The following is an 18,761-nucleotide window of genomic DNA, read 5'->3' as shown; positions in this document are numbered from 1 at the left end:
GGCAACTCCATTCCGAGCAAGCACAAAAACGCTCAGAAATACAGTCAAGAGCCTGGCCCTGAAGCCCGGGGCCAGAATCCCTACTGTACCCACTGCTACTTGGGGGGCTTGGGCAAGTTCCTTAGCCACTCAGTGCCTCAGTTTCCCTACCGACAGGAAGGGGAAATAGTCTGTAATCCACAGTTTCTGAGAGGATTAAGTGATCTACAACCTTTAATGAGTTTAGAGTCATGCTTGATACACACTAAATGCTCAATCAATGTTAATACACACTCTGTCCCCCCGCCTGCTCCCCACAAACAATTTGCTCTAAGTGAATCAGGGCTGGCCCCCTTTCTCTGGTGATGGATGCTTCAGGAGAAGGGGTTGCAGAAGATGAAGGTCAGCCTCTGTCGGAGGTTCAGGGAGGAGGGGGCCGTACTTCTGCACAACCAAGGACTCGCCAAGCACCTTCTTCCGCGGCTCGGAGCAGGGCTGGGCTCAGCCAGGGCCCAGATGGACTTCAATGGCGTCCAAGGAGGTGTGAAGGGCGGAGAGGAGACAGGCAGGTGGGCAGAGGGTCCCATGGGTGGGAACACACCCTTGGAGGTTGAATCTATACCTGGACACTGTCAGTGACAGAGTGAAAAAAAAAAGCAGCTTGCTCACTTGTGCTCGCCTTTGCTTATTCAATGCGGATTTTATTTTTTATTTTTAAAAAGTTTTTAATGTTTATTTTTGAGAGAGAGACAGAGCAAGAGCAGGGAAGGGGCAGAGAGAGGGAGACACAGAATCCGGAGCAGGCTCCAGGCTCTGAGCTGTCAGCACAGAGCCCAACGCGGGGCTCGAACCCACAGACTGTGAGATCATGACTTGAGCTGAAGTTGGACGCTTAACCAACTAAGTGACCCAAGAACCCCATTGTTTTTTATTTTTAATATTTATTTTTGAACACGGATTTAACTGAGCGACTCCTGGGTGCCAGGCCTTGTGCTAACACGGGGACACTGTGGTGAATGAGCCAGAAACTTTCTATTTCCAGGAAACTGGGAGTGTAGGGTAGGAGGGAGACAGACACCAAACAATTAGGTGCAGATTTGATGACTTAAGGAGAGGACTCCTGTCCCAGCGGAGGCAGGAGACGAAGGTGGAAGTAGGTTTCCACTGGAGAAATAAAACATAGGAGCTCTCTGGATAAGTTGTGCGGGGGGACAGGGAGAAAGGACATGCACGACACAGAGGAGCGGGCCCGTGGGAAGGCCTGGAGGGCACACAGAGCCTGGCTCCCAGGAGGGGACTATGTGGAGACAGGTGGCCAGAGGGTGGTGACCCATGGGGGTAAGACCCAGGATGCAATCAGAAAGGGGCCATTGCCACCTCCCTGGCAATGATCTGATCAGTAAACCTGTCACAGAACCCAGGCTTCAGAGGACCCCCCCCCCAAATCCACATGCAGACAGGGGGCTCATGACACACCGGGGAGATTCGTGCCTTTCAAGAACTCAGGCGACTGGGCTGCCTGGGTGGCTCAGTTGGTTAAGCGTCCGACTTTGGCTCAGGTCATGATCTCACAGTTCGTGGATTTGAGCCCCGCGTCAGGCTCTGTGCTGACAGCTCAGAGCCTGGAGCCTGTCTCAGATTCTGTGTCTCCCTCTCTCTCTGCCCCTCCCCTGCTCACGCTATCTCTCTCTCTCTCTCTCTCAGAAATAAATAAAACATTTAAGAAAATTAGAAAAAGAACTCTGGCGACTGAACTTGGTCCCTGGTCTTGAACAAGACCTGCAATGCAGTAATATACAGAAACCTTCTTAAGAAACTGATAACATGTGAATTATGAAGAGGAGACAAGTGACAAGCCCAAGGCTCTCTGAGGATATGACTTTCCCTACTGAGACTAGAATGTTCCTTGGCGATTTCGGTGCCGTGTGTGGATGGGCAGGGCGGGTCCCACACCGCTGCACCTCCCGTGGGATGATGTATGGCCCCACACGGCAGGGGAGTGGAGCAGACACAGGCTCACACTCCCAGCACCCACACCAGCTCACACCGCCTTGTGAGAGCTCATTGACAAATCGCACTGATTTTTAAATGCCAGCCTTCCCAATGCCAGGGAAACACAAGCTCTGGATGGTAGGAGCTGATTTCAAGAACAAAGAGTTATGGTGAGTTTGCAGAACATGAGAGAGCACGCGTGCCAGTGGGTGGAACACTCAGAGTCCTGTGGTGACAAAAACTCCCACAGCTGCAGAGAAAGTCCCAAAGCAACAGCTCGGACCTGCTTGCACATCCCCTTCATAAAAGAAAGACAAGTTTCACTGAAAATATTTCATCAAAAAAATATATATAGGCATTTAGAAAATGAGTGGTTTGCAGTTTTACACCTACAGACAACATTGATCTTACTCTTCGCATTTCCCCGTGACATCACCATCCCGGGGCTGCCATGACATTGAGTTCAAGTCTGTCCATTGGCTTCAGTCAGGTCTGTTTCATCACTGGTCCCTCCAGAGTCTGAGGGGCCCCAGCGTGGGGTATTCACACCATAGGCTTCATTCCATCTCCTCCACTCAGACCCATGCCTTCCCCCACCCCCCACCCTCTGCTCCAGCCTTGGGGTTCGGGCCCCGCCAGCCCCAGCCTGGGAGCTGGTGGCCAAGAGAGCAGGGACAGCATCAACCATGGGTCAGCAAAGTGAGTCCTGGTCCCGCCACTCGCTGAGTGACCCAGGGTAGGTCACGCCCACACTCAGGGCCTCAGTTTCCCCAACTGTACCATGAAGGGTTGTACCGAATGATCTCCTGCTGCCTCCTCCCAGGTGGTTCCAGAATCTGATTCTGGGCAGGAAGGTCTTACTCAGATGTTTGTGGGAAACGGCAATCCCTGTCCTGACGGGGTCTCTCCTCGGGGGATGAGGAAGGAGGACAGACACTGTCCGGGTTTTGAACCGTGAACTCCACGACCAGAAAGCAGGAGACCCAGCCGCATGCCTGTCACGGTGGCCTGGCTGCAGGGAGCTTTCATCCCCCGGGTGAGCTGAGCAGGATGCAGCCCTGCGCAAAAAAACCCGTGTCCCTCCCCAGAGATGGGGGTTTTAGGATGAACCGAGCCAGTGACAAGGAGTGAAGGTCTCCTGGATGACAGAGCCTTGGGGGGAGACAGGCCACCAGGGGGTCGGGAGAGAAACCTGACGGCAGGAGAGGGGACGGAGGGTGGGGCGGGGAGTGTCCCCAGCAGCAGCAGCAGAATAACAGCCAAGAATGAAAAGCCTACTGTGCACCAGTCTCCTCGGCAAAGCCCAGCACACAGTAGGCGCCTGTGTGAGCGGCACTGATTAACCCCGGGGCTGCCGTCGAGGTCTGTTTTCACGCTTTGCTGAGACAGCATCTCCTATTTCTGCAGTTCACAGCACAGCTCTTGGCAGACTTCTAACAGTGACATGAAAGGAAAAGGTGGACAGCGCTGCCCACATCCCGGAGACGGCAGTGTCACTCGTGAGGCCCTCGCTGCTGTAAGTGTGAAGCTGTCCCTTCATGTTGATGAGGCCATTTGGCATCTTGATGCCCTGAACACAGCTATAAAGCAGACGCTTCTGAAAGGCCTGGAATAAATCGCGCCTGTGCGTCCCTGCCCTTCTCAGGCACCTCTTAGGCCCCAGCGGCGACAAATGCTGTTTCCATCAAGGTCCAGCTGTTTTAATGGAGGGTTTAAATAACCCCTTTGCTGCCAAGAAATTTATGTACTGCAGACGTGAGTGGCTGTGAACAGATGCTGAGAGAGGTTCAAGGCCCAGCGGCTGTTGGACATGACCATGAAGTGTCCTCCGTGTCCTTCCCTCCTCTGGGACCTCAGTTTCCAATGACTCAGCAGATGTCACCACTCAGCGCCAGGCCGTGTGCAGGGCTCTGGGCACAGAGGGAAGGCTCAGCCATGTTCCCGGGCTGCAGGAGGTCACAGTCAGACGGGGGAGGCAGACCTGCCAGCAGCACACACCATCCAGCCGGCAAAGCACCAGGCTCCTTAAAGGCTGCTTACTCCTTGGGCACCTCCTGTATACAACTCCACCCCTTGAGTACCTACTGTGTGCTGCACCCAGGTGTTGTCCAACCCTCGAAACAACCCTCCCTGCCCCAAGGTCGTTAATCATTCCTGTTTTAGAGATGAGGCCACTGAGGCTCAGAGCAGTTGAGGAACCCACTCAGGTCACACAGCCTGGGAGGCAGGTCAAGGCAGTGTGTGCTCCAGGGACAGCCAGCTTCAGAGCAGCTTTGCCCACCCTGCCCCCTCAGAAGGAGGCCACGTCTGCTGGGTGGACCAAACGCAGGGTACTAACCGGAGCAGGTGGTCAGAGTTCGGAGGGGGTGCTAGATCGCAGGTGCACCGTCTCCCGATTGTGGAGATTCCTCCAGGTCACCCCACACTGGCCCAGTGGAGTTGGGCTGTCCGAGGCCAGCTGCCAAGCACAAGGCAGGATTTCGGTTCACCTTAAACAGGAAGGTTGTTTGCACCTGCTCAGAACCCAAGCCCCGCCTCCATGGCCTTGTCATTTTTCTTTAGAAACCACACCTCCCTCCCAAACACACACTGTGTCTTCGGCCACCACGGAGCCCACCAAGCCTTAAGGTAAAACATGTGACTTGGGCTGGCCAATCAGGGGCTTCCATTCTCCTGGACTTAGTGATTGGCTCAGACATGGGCACGTGACCCAAGTTAATCCAATCAGAGCTTGGCCTTGGGCTTTTGCTAAAAGTAGCATCAAAGAGATTTCTTTTCAGGGGCTGCCAAGCCGGTCACGTGCAGGACTGTCGTTGCTGGTGGCTGTCCCAGGAGGGGCCTGTGGGGCAGGCCCAGGTCAACAACTCCGAAAGCTGGGGTGAAAGAGAAAGAGAGGGCTGGCCGGGGAGGCAGAATGTGGGCCCCTGCAGGCGACGCCCTCGCCCGCGGTTGCTCCTGCCAGAGCGTTCCCGTGTAGATGCGGCACAACTGCCCGAGCCCTGGCTGGAGGCAGGCCTGCGGCCCGCAGCCCCCCAGACGTTCCTGTGTCACGAGCCAGGGCATTGCGCGTCTTGTCTCAGGTGGTGTGTTTCTACCACCCACACCCCGTGCGTCCCAGCCAGACTCCGTGGCCGCCGCCAGGAAGCACCGGGCCTGGCGCGTAATGGATGCCGAGTAAATACTGGTGCGGTGTAGGAAACAATGGATGAACCGGGCCATGTCCCCCTCTGCCTCCCTCAGCCTCACCCCTCCTCCCCTCCCGCTGCCCCTGGCCGCAGACCACCTACGGGGACCGTCCCTCCAGGGACTAAGAGGGATGCTTGAGAAGCATTCAGCTGCCTCCCCCCTACCCCCCGTCCCACCTCCACCCCTGCAGCAGGAATGCCTGCTCCTTGGGCCCTTGGAGGAGGGAAGGTGGGAGGGGTGGGGGGAATTACAGAAGTGATATGACCCTGCCCCTGCCCAGAGAGTTGCAGAGAGTTGGGAAGAGCAGGGTCCAGGGTCGGGGCTCTCTGATTCCCGGGCCAGTGCTCCACACGTGGCATCCTGAGCGCTCAGAAGGAGGGTGACAGGGAGCTGCCTGCCATCTCCCAGAGGACCAGGGACATTCTTCCAGCCAGCGGCTGCCTGAACAGGCATCACTCAGAGGAGCTCCGGGTCACCTAGTTGGGCCGGGAGCTTCCAGACCACACTAAGGACAAGTCCCAGAAGGGCAGCTGTGTGCACAGTGGCCAGGATGTCCCCCTCCATATTCCCACTGGACACTGACCTTCAACAGAACCATAACCTGGGGTGCCTGGGTGGCTCAGTCGGTTAAGTGTCTGACTTCGGCTAACGTCATGATCTCATGGTTCATGAGTTTGAGCCCCACACTGGGCTCTTTGCTTACAGCTCAGAGCCTGGAGCCTGCTTCAGAATCTGTGACTCCATCTCTCTCTGCCCCTCCTCTGCTCATGCTCTGTCTCTCAAAAAATAAATAAATGTAAAAAAAAAAAGAACCATAACTAAATTTCCATCACCATAGAATGCATGTATGCTTGAATGAATGAATGAATGAATGATTGAATTCAAATACATCATTTTAAATAGAGTTCCTAGAAAAGTCAAATGATTTGGCCAAGGTCACACAGCTCGGGATGGCAGAGCATGTCCAAACCCCAGACATCCCCCACTAAGGCCCAGGCTCCTTCCCCCACCCCACCCTGCCCTACAGAGCATGGGAGAAGAGTTAGGAAAGGAAGAGGTCAGCATGGGCGGAGGCATCAGGGAGGGCTTCCTGGAGGAGGGGGAGCCTAGGCTGGGCCCTGAAGGACAGACCAGAGAAGAGCATGCAGGGAGGATGGAGCAGCTCCTAGTTTGCTGCTCCCACCTCTTTAGGCTTCTGGGTCTGGAATTCTCCAGGAGGAGGTTCAAGGTCTCCTTGGAGCAGGTGCCCCAGCCAAGAACCTCTCCCCAGAGCAGGTGAAGCTGTGTCCTGCCCAGGCTGGAGGCTCCCAGGTAGGAGGTGGGGGTGGGGCCGAGCAGGGGCTCCTGGGAACTTGTGTTCTCCTGGCTTCTGTCCCAGGTGTTCCTGATCAGGAGCGAGGACGCTGTGCCCGTCTGCAGTGAGGGGACAGCGGTCTCACAAGTGTTCTGATGAGGCCATTAGACCACAGCGCGTCAGCCCATTAGCCCCGCACACTGTGTCCCTGCCCCAGGGGACCTGCCCTGCCTGGGGCCACTGCATTTCCCTTGCAGATTCCCCGAGGGAGCAGCACCCCACGAAGGTAAGAACCCGCCTCATTATGTCCACAGTCGGGGGATCGGTGCGTTTCCCTCCCTGCTCGGCCCCTGAAGCCCGTTTCCCCATAACGAGCCCGCAGGAGTAAAACCCCACGCGGCCCAAAAACACACATCGGCCCGCTGCTCGGTGGGGGGTTCTCAGGACTATTTCGGGAACTAGATGCCTGCCTCGGTGGGGACTTCATCCCTGCTCTGAACAGGTGAGCTTTCCAGACATCAGGCTGGAAGCTGAATCAGTGATTCTTTTACATTTCACATCCCCCTTTCCTTTTGTTCACCTGGCGATCCCTTCATGTAGCATTTAATGATGTCAATTAAATGCAGGCGCTGAGGTTGGCACCCGGCATTTGAGGATTGCACAGTATCTCTTTAAACGTGTGCCCTAGACACCTGTCTTTCCTGCCCCCCACTAAATGCCCTGCAACTGAAACATACCCCCACCCTGTGGCCCCTCTGAGACCCTCGGGGCCACAGTAGTTATTTATTTACTGAACATATTTGTTAAGCACCTACTAAGTGACAGTTGTTGTGTTCAAAGAATCAACATGAGCAAAATTCTCATGGTCTATGGTCCGTGAAGCTCACAGTGTAAAGGGGGAGACAGAGACTAACCTAGATGAACACAAAGAAGTATAAAGTTACAAGTGCCATCAAGGAGAGGCTTGGGGTGCTATGAAGCATATAATGGGAGATTTCAAGGTTTTCCCAGAGGGAGGGGACCATCTGGCTGCGATTTGGAAAATGAATAGTCATCAGATGAACTTGAGGCTGAGGAAGAGTGTTCAGACCAGGCAACAGCACATGCAAAGGCCCAGTGGCCGGAGGGGCCTTGGTACCACAAAGAACACCAAGGCTGTGTGGTTGGAGGGCAAGGAGAGAATGGGAGCCTAGAGGGGGGATCGGGGCAAGACTGTGTGAGGGTGTCGAAGGCCACTTTCAGGATTTGTGTCTTGATCCCAACAGCAGGGACCAATGGCGTGTTTGAGTGGAAGGCAAAGGGCAGGAAGTAGGGTGATGTGATCAGACCACATCGACCCTCTGGCGCAAGCAAGGTGAGCTGCGATGGGGGACATGTGGGAGCAGTATGACCCAGAGGTGGGAGCATTCACCTCGGCTTGCGGGGNCCCAGGCTCCTTCCCCCACCCCACCCTGCCCTACAGAGCATGGGAGAAGAGTTAGGAAAGGAAGAGGTCAGCATGGGCGGAGGCATCAGGGAGGGCTTCCTGGAGGAGGGGGAGCCTAGGCTGGGCCCTGAAGGACAGACCAGAGAAGAGCATGCAGGGAGGATGGAGCAGCTCCTAGTTTGCTGCTCCCACCTCTTTAGGCTTCTGGGTCTGGAATTCTCCAGGAGGAGGTTCAAGGTCTCCTTGGAGCAGGTGCCCCAGCCAAGAACCTCTCCCCAGAGCAGGTGAAGCTGTGTCCTGCCCAGGCTGGAGGCTCCCAGGTAGGAGGTGGGGGTGGGGCCGAGCAGGGGCTCCTGGGAACTTGTGTTCTCCTGGCTTCTGTCCCAGGTGTTCCTGATCAGGAGCGAGGACGCTGTGCCCGTCTGCAGTGAGGGGACAGCGGTCTCACAAGTGTTCTGATGAGGCCATTAGACCGCAGCGCGTCAGCCCATTAGCCCCGCACACTGTGTCCCTGCCCCAGGGGACCTGCCCTGCCTGGGGCCACTGCATTTCCCTTGCAGATTCCCCGAGGGAGCAGCACCCCACGAAGGTAAGAACCCGCCTCATTATGTCCACAGTCGGGGGATCGGTGCGTTTCCCTCCCTGCTCGGCCCCTGAAGCCCGTTTCCCCATAACGAGCCCGCAGGAGTAAAACCCCACGCGGCCCAAAAACACACATCGGCCCGCTGCTCGGTGGGGGGTTCTCAGGACTATTTCGGGAACTAGATGCCTGCCTCGGTGGGGACTTCATCCCTGCTCTGAACAGGTGAGCTTTCCAGACATCAGGCTGGAAGCTGAATCAGTGATTCTTTTACATTTCACATCCCCCTTTCCTTTTGTTCACCTGGCGATCCCTTCATGTAGCATTTAATGATGTCAATTAAATGCAGGCGCTGAGGTTGGCACCCGGCATTTGAGGATTGCAGAGTATCTCTTTAAACGTGTGCCCTAGACACCTGTCTTTCCTGCCCCCCACTAAATGCCCTGCAACTGAAACATACCCCCACCCTGTGGCCCCTCTGAGACCCTCGGGGCCACAGTAGTTATTTATTTACTGAACATATTTGTTAAGCACCTACTAAGTGACAGTTGTTGTGTTCAAAGAATCAACATGAGCAAAATTCTCATGGTCTATGGTCCGTGAAGCTCACAGTGTAAAGGGGGAGACAGAGACTAACCTAGATGAACACAAAGAAGTATAAAGTTACAAGTGCCATCAAGGAGAGGCTTGGGGTGCTATGAAGCATATAATGGGAGATTTCAAGGTTTTCCCAGAGGGAGGGGACCATCTGGCTGCGATTTGGAAAATGAATAGTCATCAGATGAACTTGAGGCTGAGGAAGAGTGTTCAGACCAGGCAACAGCACATGCAAAGGCCCAGTGGCCGGAGGGGCCTTGGTACCACAAAGAACACCAAGGCTGTGTGGTTGGAGGGCAAGGAGAGAATGGGAGCCTAGAGGGGGGATCGGGGCAAGACTGTGTGAGGGTGTCGAAGGCCACTTTCAGGATTTGTGTCTTGATCCCAACAGCAGGGACCAATGGCGTGTTTGAGTGGAAGGCAAAGGGCAGGAAGTAGGGTGATGTGATCAGACCACATCGACCCTCTGGCGCAAGCAAGGTGAGCTGCGATGGGGGACATGTGGGAGCAGTATGACCCAGAGGTGGGAGCATTCACCTCGGCTTGCGGGGGTGAAGGGCGGCTTCTCAAGAAGGAGGAGGAGGGGGAGGTGGGAACAGGGAGCACCCCCATCTGTAGGGCGTTCGCTCATTTCTCACTCATTTATCGAGCACCATCTGCAGGCCTGGCCCTATGTTCGGTGATGGCGTAGGAGGATGCATAAGAACAAAGTCGCTGTCCTCAAAGATCTTACAGGGGAAGGGACACAGATGTCGGGAAGGGCCAGGGCCCGTGAGAGGGTCAGCCGCTGTCTTACAGGTGAGGAAGAGAAGCCCAGCTGGGGCCCAGGCGGCGATCAGCAAGAGAAACCCTATTTCCCCAAGGCAGTTAGGGAGTTTGGTGAAGGCCGTACGGTAGAGTCATGCCTCATGGGACCCAGAGTCATCAGGCCTGGGCCTTCCTCTCCTTCCCAGTGCAATCACTCAATGGTTCCTTCCCTGTGGGCTCCCGTACTCACCTACTTTGCACCCCGTGTCAGTACCTCCGAGGAGCAGGTGACAGCTCCCGGCAGCTCTGCAAGGTTCACAGCCTCCTGCCCACTTTGTAAATGAGCAAACGCAAAGTCAGAGAGGTGAAGACACTCCCCCAAGGTCACACAGCCACACACAGCAGTACCCTGGTGTCTGTGCTGCTAGTGATGCGCAAGCTTTGAGGAAGCTGTCCATCTGGACCTTGACTTTGGTGACTAGGAAGTGCCCCACTTCCCCTGCCTTAGGACAGAGCAGGCCTGGAGCAGTAATGAGAGCTCATGGCCATTTAGGGCTTACAGGGTCCCAGGCACAGGCCTCCAGTGTTTTACATCTATCAGCTTAAACCCTCTCCACAGTAACCACATGGAGTGTATTCTGGTCATGCATTGCCACAGTGGTGGTGAGTAACAACCACACGAGCCAGGAGCTTAAATCCATGGATACTTGTCAAGTTCACGAGCCTTCCGGTTGGCTGGACAGGCCTGCTGGCTGGGCCAGGCTTGCGCCATCAGCTGGGAGCAGCCTCGCGGGTTGGCTTTGCTGACCGTGGCTGGCCTTCGTGCATATTTTGAGGCCCGATGTGGTCTTGGATTCTCCGGCAGGTGGGCGCTGGGCTCATGCACATGGAGGTTTCACGCTTCCAAGAATGTGAATAGAAGTACGCCAGGCTCCCTGAGGCACAGGCTTGGGACCGACCCGACATCACACGCGACGTCATCACCGGCCAGAGCAGGTGTCTGGGCAGCACGTCTGAAGGGGCAGGGAAGAAACCGCACTTCTTGGCTTGTATCCCAAAGAGGGCGGGAGGGGCGTTTTTGCCATCAGTCCGCTGGAAGGCGGACGTCACTGTACTTGGCCCTGATTTCCAGGTGGGAGCACCAGGGCTCAGCTGGGCACAGCGACTTCCTCCAGGTCACCCAGCTACTAAAGCGCAGAGGTGAGGTTTGAGCCCGTCTGAGCCCTTCTGGATGGCCCTGCTGCCTCTTGAAAGCCACAGACAAGGAACCCGGGGGCCCTGATAACATGGGGCTTCCAGGATCTCGAGCAGGAGGCTGTTGGGGTGAAGGGCGGGGGGCTCTGGCAGCAGGAGAAGGGCCTTTCTCCCCCCGAGAGGCACAAGAGCTACCCGGCTGGGTGTCAGACCTTACCTGGCTCTGCTGCCGAAAGGAGGGTCCTTATGACACCTCGGCTCCTGGCCTTGCTCTCTCCTACTCCTTCCCATTCATCTGAACACTCAGCAGCTTAAGTGGCTGCTCCTCCGGGAAGTCCTCCCTGATACTCAAGTTAGTTAGTGGCTCCCTCTCCCCTTTGTGTTTTTACTGCAAAGGGGAGAGGGGATGACTAACTTGAGTATCAGGGAGTGTCTCTGGGTTGTCATTGCTGATTTATGTGCCGCTTTCCACCCCTAGGGTCTGTGAGAGCACAAGTGTGCAGAGGGCAGGCAGGGACCCCCCCAGCACCTCCCTGTGTTGCCTTCTCTGGGCTGGGCTTTGGCCATCTCACCCCCTGTTGTTTCCTGGGGGCCCAGAACACTGCAGGGCACAAAGCAGGAACAAAAACACTGGATAGGAAGAAAGAAGGGAGGGGCGAGGAGGAAAGGGGCAGGGAGGAGGGGAAAGAGGCTTCTGCAGGGCGCAGGGGCAGGGCAGGAGGGTGAGGGGAAGCTTGCAGACTCATAGGTTGTGAGAGGAAAGGGAAGCAGAAAGACACAAATACTAAAAATGGCCCCGCCATGACCTACGATATTTGGCTTATTCAGAAACGAATCACTCTGCGCCCGGGTAGATCTAAGAGCTCTGATTCAGCGTTTGGCCTTGAGAGAGTTTTCTGGAGTGAAACGCCTCTCATGAGGTCTATCTGGTGCTGAGCCACAAACACCAGGATTCCGCCGGTCGGAGAACCCCGGCCCCGTGGCCTGGAACAGAGGTCCTGCCTCGCGCCTGCATTTGGGCCTGCGATCTACCCGGCTGGGTGGCCTTGGACGGGCCACTCAGAGTCGCTGACCTCCAGCCCTGCCAGCCTGCAGGGGCCTGGATGGCGAGTCCCCCTCGCTTTCTCCCTGCCCCTCTAACCCCTGCAGCCGCGGGCTCAGGTCTGAGGTCAGGCCTGCCTCTTCTGGGAAGTCACCTAGACTGTCCTTCTCTGCACGTGAACAGCTCCAGGCGCATGGCCTGCAGGCTGCATGCTGGCCTGTGACGTCATAGCAGCTGGCCCGAAGCCAAGCTTGTCCCTGCTCTGGACCGGGGCTGCTCACAGGGGTGACGGCGGCGATGACAGGGATGGGCAGTTAGGGAGGAGCGGGCCCCTCCCACCGCTCGCAGTGAGCCTGACTCTGCACTTGAGCAAGCGCCCGTGGTGGCCAGCGGGTCCCTGCAGCTGTGAGAAGCCCGGGCCCTGTGGGTGGGGGAGAGACAGGTGTGGGAGGACAGACAGCAGGAGTGACAGATGACTCTCAGACACAACCCCGTGTGGGACAGAACAAAGCCTGCGACAGACATGCTTGCTGCCTGTGTGACTGGGCCCCTTCCCTCCACCTCTCTGGGCTGCAGTGCCCTCCCCTGAAAAAGGGGGCAGTAACAGCCCCCCAGGGTGTGGTGCACAGGGGGGAAGTCATTTACATAATGGTGGCCAGCAAGGTGGGGGTGCACCTGCTGTTGTCTCTGCAGGAAGCTGCCCCCTCCCCCACCTCCCTCCCAGGGTCCCCCCCACAGCCTCCCAAGCCGGCATGTGCTGTCTTCTCGCCCTGGTTCTTTCCTTCGTCGTGTTTTGGGGTTCTCACTTCCTCATGTTGTTTGGCTGTTTCCCCAGGAGCAGCTGAGAGCTCCCTGAGTAAGGGGCGGGGGGTCTGGGTCACGGCTGTGTCCGGGTGCTCAGCACCGATCCTGGCACCCTCAGGAGCTATGAGTGCCCGCTGGGTGAAAGGTGGGACAAGCTGCGGGCCAGGTTGTGTCAGTCGGGACGGCGAGGTGAGGTCACACACAGTCCCCAGTCCCCATTGCCTCCCCCAGGAAGAGCTGGCTTCTCTCCCATGTGAAGTCCAAGCAGATGTTGCTGGTCTGGGAGCTCCTCTAGGGAGGTGCTTCCTCTGAGCAGTGACGCGGGGTCCGGGCCCCTTCATCTGTGATGACATCATCTAGACACTGGCTTCTGGGTTCCCCAGGGAAGGGCAGTGAGTGAGGGGATGGTCACCAGGTCATTAACCGGCTCAGCCCAGCGGGGACGGCGTCAATCCACCCATGTTGCATTGGCCCCAGGCCCCACCTGGGTGCACGACCCCACCTGCTCGTGGGAGAGGCATGGGAGCCAGCAGGCAGCCGCTGTCTCGGGCCCTCCAGGGTGGCCGTGGAGGACCCCTGTCACTTGGGTCCTCTTCCTGAGGCCCCTGGGTGCCGAGCCCTCTCTCTGCCTCCCGCTGACTCAATGCAGGGGTCAGAAGGGCAGCAAGGGCGGGCGGTTCCCCAGGAAGGGCTGTCACACTGCTCCCTGCACTTGGCTGGGGAGCGAAGAAGTTCTGGGCTGTTCTGAGCTGACTGCATTTGGAACCTTCTTGTCTGCTGGGCTGCTAACTCCGGTGCCATCTGCCTGCGTTGCCAGCCCCAGAGCCCCGGGGGAAACACGTTTTCTTTGGTGGTGGTTAAAGAAAGTTTCAAGGGGTTGAGGAGAGAGGGGAGAGTTCCTGGGATCATCTGGTCCCTGAGGAGGAGGCCCTGCCCTGCCCAGGGACAGCCAAGCAAACAGGGATGTCATGTATATTTGCATCCTGCTAAGAGATCAAGTGGCCCGAGGGCCTGGGGCATTACCGTGAATTCCTACCTCCCGCTACTAGACTGGTGGCTGCCTGGGGCCAAGTCACCCGTTCCCCATGCCCAGCACAGGGCCTGGCACAGAACAGGCATTTGTGAACACCCGCAGGATGCACGACGGAGTGAATGAATGAACGGTGGTGCAGGATGGAGAGGGGAGGGGTCGGATGGGACGTGATGAGAGGTAAGGTGGCTGAGGTATTAACAGCTTTATTGAATTATCCTGTGGAAGGGACCCCTCTGGGATGGCCCCATGGTCCCTGCCTCCTGGGATGGCCTATCGGGCCTGACCCGGGACTTGTTTCTCACCAACAGAATGCAGCAAAGGTGATGGATGCTACTTTCGTTTTTTGGTTACAAAAGATCGTGGCCTCTGTCTTGCCGGTCAGCTCTTTCTATTGCCCTCTTGGGTTTGCAACCCTCGATGAGCGAGCGGCTGTGTAGGAGACATGCCCGTGGCAAGGGACCGAAGGCTGCCTGAAGCCACCAGCCACCCACACAGCCTGGACCAAGGCCCTCGGTCCATGAGCTTTCGGGGGCCAGGCCTGCTGACTACTGCACGCGCTCACGAGCAGGTCTTTCCCCCATTGAGCCTTCAGACGCCAACCCGGCCTTGGCTGACAACCTGACCGTAACCTTGGGTGAGCCCGGAAGCAGAGGGTCCAGCCAGGACGTGCGCATCATCCAAAACTCCACAAGGAACAGGCAGATCTGAAACCCGAGAGAATCACTTGAATACAAACCAACGCATTTCTCTCTGTTGCCCACACTCTGCTTCACCCTAAGCTCCGCGGGTCCATGAGGGGGAGGAGATGTGCCAAGAGTCTAAATGCAGACCGCCTTGGGCCGTGGCACTCCTGTCGTTCGCGTGGGGGGCGCGTCTCAGCAAATAGCACCAAGACCGTGTCGGGTGGGAGTCGTTTCGGAAGCGGATGCTGGCACGATGCTCCCTTTCCCCGCCGCCACTGCTAACGTGAGACAGACTTGAGGACGCCTACGAAGACAGCCCCAGAGAAGGACTTCACATGAGGCCCTGGGGCCGGCTGGAAGGGGGGGTACTTGGTGGAAGGGCCTGGAAGGCTGCAAAACGAGGCGGCTTCAAGGGGACGGCCACTTGGGCCTCCTGGGAGACGCCTCCTCGGGCAAGTGCTGGGAGAGGACAGTCACTCCCTGTGGAGGGATGGTGATGCAGAGGCCCTGGCCCGAGGTACTGGGCTCCCCGGGGACCCCCTGGACCCCGCTCACCTCCCTCTGCCCAGTTGCACGTTGCAGGGCGAGCTTTGAGAACCTGTCGCTTGTAAGAAGAGGGGCTTCCAGTTCTGGTTTCTCTCTGTCCCTCTAAGCAGCAGAGGACCCCCCAGCCCAGCCCCCCAGCCCCGCGGGAGACATGGCCTCAGCACACACCCCGCCTGGCTGGCACTGCTGTTACTCTTCAGGGACGGTTGTATGGCCGTGCGGGTGTGTGGTTGGGCCCAACCTGCCTGCACCCACGTGCGTCTTGCACGCTTGCTGCCTCTGCCTGCAAGAGGTGCCCACAGGGTGCCTGGTCCTCAGCCTGCCGCTGCGGCCGTGCGGACGAGGGGCTGATGGGAGTGGGGTGGGGTTGGGGGGTGGCCCAGGCGCTCCAGGGAGGCCCTTGTGTGGCGCCGATGCATCCGTGCGGATCCCGGGACACACGCGGGTATTCTAAGATGACAGCTGACCTGTGTCCAAGGCCTACTCCGCCTCAGGCCCTGGGTCATCCATTTTCTAGGCGTTTCTCATTCTCTCTTCAAGCTGATACCCTTGTCTGAGGTCTGGGGCGTGAAGAGCGTTGCCCAAGGTGGCACAGCAAGGAAATGGTTGGGCCAGATTTTGAACCCTGTGAGCCTGTGCCCTTGACACCGTCTGTATCACATGCCTTCGGCGAGGCGCCACGACAGACCCAGCTTCGGTGGACACAGCTCGCCCCAGCCATGCCGTGAGTGCCGGGTGTCAGGTCAAACTCCTGGATCCCAGGACCCGCTGCCCCCTGAGGCGCCCCTGGTTGACGGCCTTCTGCCTGATGAGGTTACAACGGTGCCCAGAGCAAGGAAAGGGTCTGAGAAGTCTGGTGGCTGACTCCGCTTGAGGGCGAAACCAGCTGATGCAGCCCTCATGCTTTGTCCCTGCCTCACGGTCACAGCACCCCCACCCGGCTCGTGTCCGTGCACCGGCAGGGCCGTAGCGTGCGCTTCCTGGTGAGCAGGCCCACTGAGGGCCCTGGTCCTGACCTGAGCCTCTGGGGTCGGGAAGTGGGGGATATTGGGAGATTTCTGTCCAGGACGAAAGCCAGGAAGTTGGAGTGTCTTTTCCCAGCTGGCCAGTGGTTTTGTGTGGCTGGAGGATTAGCTGTGGGACGCTGGACAAATCGCTCACCCTCTCTGAGATCCTACTTTCCACCTGTGGGACACGGGCTCATGCCTGCCTCCCAGGACTGATGTGGGCCCTGAGCGACATGACACATATCGAGCCAGGTGCTTCCCCCAGCAGGTGCTCNGGCCTGCACCCACGTGCGTCTTGCACGCTTGCTGCCTCTGCCTGCAAGAGGTGCCCACAGGGTGCCTGGTCCTCAGCCTGCCGCTGCGGCCGTGCGGACGAGGGGCTGATGGGAGTGGGGTGGGGTTGGGGGGTGGCCCAGGCGCTCCAGGGAGGCCCTTGTGTGGCGCCGATGCATCCGTGCGGATCCCGGGACACACGCGGGTATTCTAAGATGACAGCTGACCTGTGTCCAAGGCCTACTCCGCCTCAGGCCCTGGGTCATCCATTTTCTAGGCGTTTCTCATTCTCTCTTCAAGCTGATACCCTTGTCTGAGGTCTGGGGCGTGAAGAGCGTTGCCCAAGGTGGCACAGCAAGGAAATGGTTGGGCCAGATTTTGAACCCTGTGAGCCTGTGCCCTTGACACCGTCTGTATCACATGCCTTCGGCGAGGCGCCACGACAGACCCAGCTTCGGTGGACACAGCTCGCCCCAGCCATGCCGTGAGTGCCGGGTGTCAGGTCAAACTCCTGGATCCCAGGACCCGCTGCCCCCTGAGGCGCCCCTGGTTGACGGCCTTCTGCCTGATGAGGTTACAACGGTGCCCAGAGCAAGGAAAGGGTCTGAGAAGTCTGGTGGCTGACTCCGCTTGAGGGCGAAACCAGCTGATGCAGCCCTCATGCTTTGTCCCTGCCTCACGGTCACAGCACCCCCACCCGGCTCGTGTCCGTGCACCGGCAGGGCCGTAGCGTGCGCTTCCTGGTGAGCAGGCCCACTGAGGGCCCTGGTCCTGACCTGAGCCTCTGGGGTCGGGAAGTGGGGGATATTGGGAGATTTCTGTCCAGGACGAAAGCCAGGAAGTTGGAGTGTCTTTTCCCAGCTGGCCAGTGGTTTTGTGTGGCTGGAGGATTAGCTGTGGGACGCTGGACAAATCGCTCACCCTCTCTGAGATCCTACTTTCCTCCTGTGGGACACAGGCTCACGCCTGCCTCCCAGGACTGATGTGGGCCCTGAGCGACATGACACATATCGAGCCAGGTGCTTCCCCCAGCAGGTGCTCCACGTGGTGAGCCCCATCCACACGGCAGAGAGCTTGGCATCGACAGCGCCCCAGAACCCAGCCCTGCGTCATTCTGCCTTCCCCACAGCTGTCTCTGTTCCCCCATCTGATGGTCCAGGCACTGGGTGGGGACAGCCACCAAGTCCCTTTCCAGCCTAATAGCATGGAGGTCCCTATTTCCTTACTGAGGTGCAGCCTCCGCCCGAGCTCTCCCCGCTGCGTCCCAGCTTCCAGAGCCCCAGGAAGCCCCCCTGCTGATCTCCTGGAGCCGCAGGCAGGAGAGACCAGCAGTGACAAGGGCCTGCTGCGTCCGGGCCCTGGGATCCCAGGGACAGACGCGCCCTGTACCCTTTGAGGTCGTGTGTGGGCAGGAGGGAGGCAGGATGGACCCTGGACATGCCTCCCACACCCGGGAGCAGGAAGCTTATGGAGGGACTCGGGGACAGAAGGCGCGGGGTGCACGTGAGCACGAGTGGGAGGCCACGCAGGTGCTCCGGCCTGTCATCAGCGGCAACAATTAGACTCCTACGAAAGTCCCCTTATTTCTCCCCGGCCATGAACCCTGCGGAAAAAGGGATGTTTCCTGCCAGATCGTCCCCGAAGACGTGTTTGTCACAGGCTATCGTGTAAATCCGTGTTTGGCCCATTTACGAGATGTGATTTATCCACTCGACCGGCCTTAACGCTCCTTCTCCAAACTCTCAAAACGTGGCTGCTATCAGGAGCCCGGAGAGGAGCCATAAACATGCCGGGGCCAGGCCCGCGGGCTCCGAGCCGCCTCGTGCTGCGGGGAGAGTCGAGGGAGGGCCCGGGGGTCACGCCGCTCGGGACAGGGGTCAGTCCTCTGGGAGAAAACGTGTGACGCCGGAGAAGGGCCAGCTCAGGTCCGCTCCCACCACCAGGCTTCCTGAGGCCCTACTACGTGCAGGCCTGCCTGGGGCCTGGGGGGCAGCAGTGAACAGAGAGGGCTCTGCCCCCGGGAGCCCGGAGCGGGGAGGCAGGAAGGACAGGAGTGTGCAGGGCAGGGCAGGAGTGTGCCGGGCGGGAGAGGCGCGGGGGAGAGGGTACAACAGGGTGATGTACGACGTACGTACGGAGTCTGGCTCTGGGCGGGGTCGGCAGTGCCCGTTGTGGGGCGGCTCAGCGAGTCTCTGTGAACCTTGAAGCTGAGGCCCAAAGAAGGAGGAGGAAGAGCCGTTTGAGTATCAGAAGGATGGGCTGCCAGGTGCGGGACAAGGGCAAGGGCATCTGTGAGCTTGCTGTGGGAGCCAGGACGAAGGAGCGGTTAGCTCCACCTGGTGGGAGCAGAGAGGACTTCAGCCTGGAGGGACCCTGCT

The sequence above is a fragment of the Crocuta crocuta genome, unplaced genomic scaffold (assembly GCF_008692635.1).
Source record: "Crocuta crocuta isolate KB4526 unplaced genomic scaffold, BGI_CrCroc_1.0 scaffold127, whole genome shotgun sequence".
Classification (NCBI taxonomy): Eukaryota; Metazoa; Chordata; class Mammalia; order Carnivora; family Hyaenidae; genus Crocuta; species Crocuta crocuta.
The sequence above is the reverse complement of the archived record's forward strand: the minus strand, read 5'-3'. Positions refer to the sequence as shown.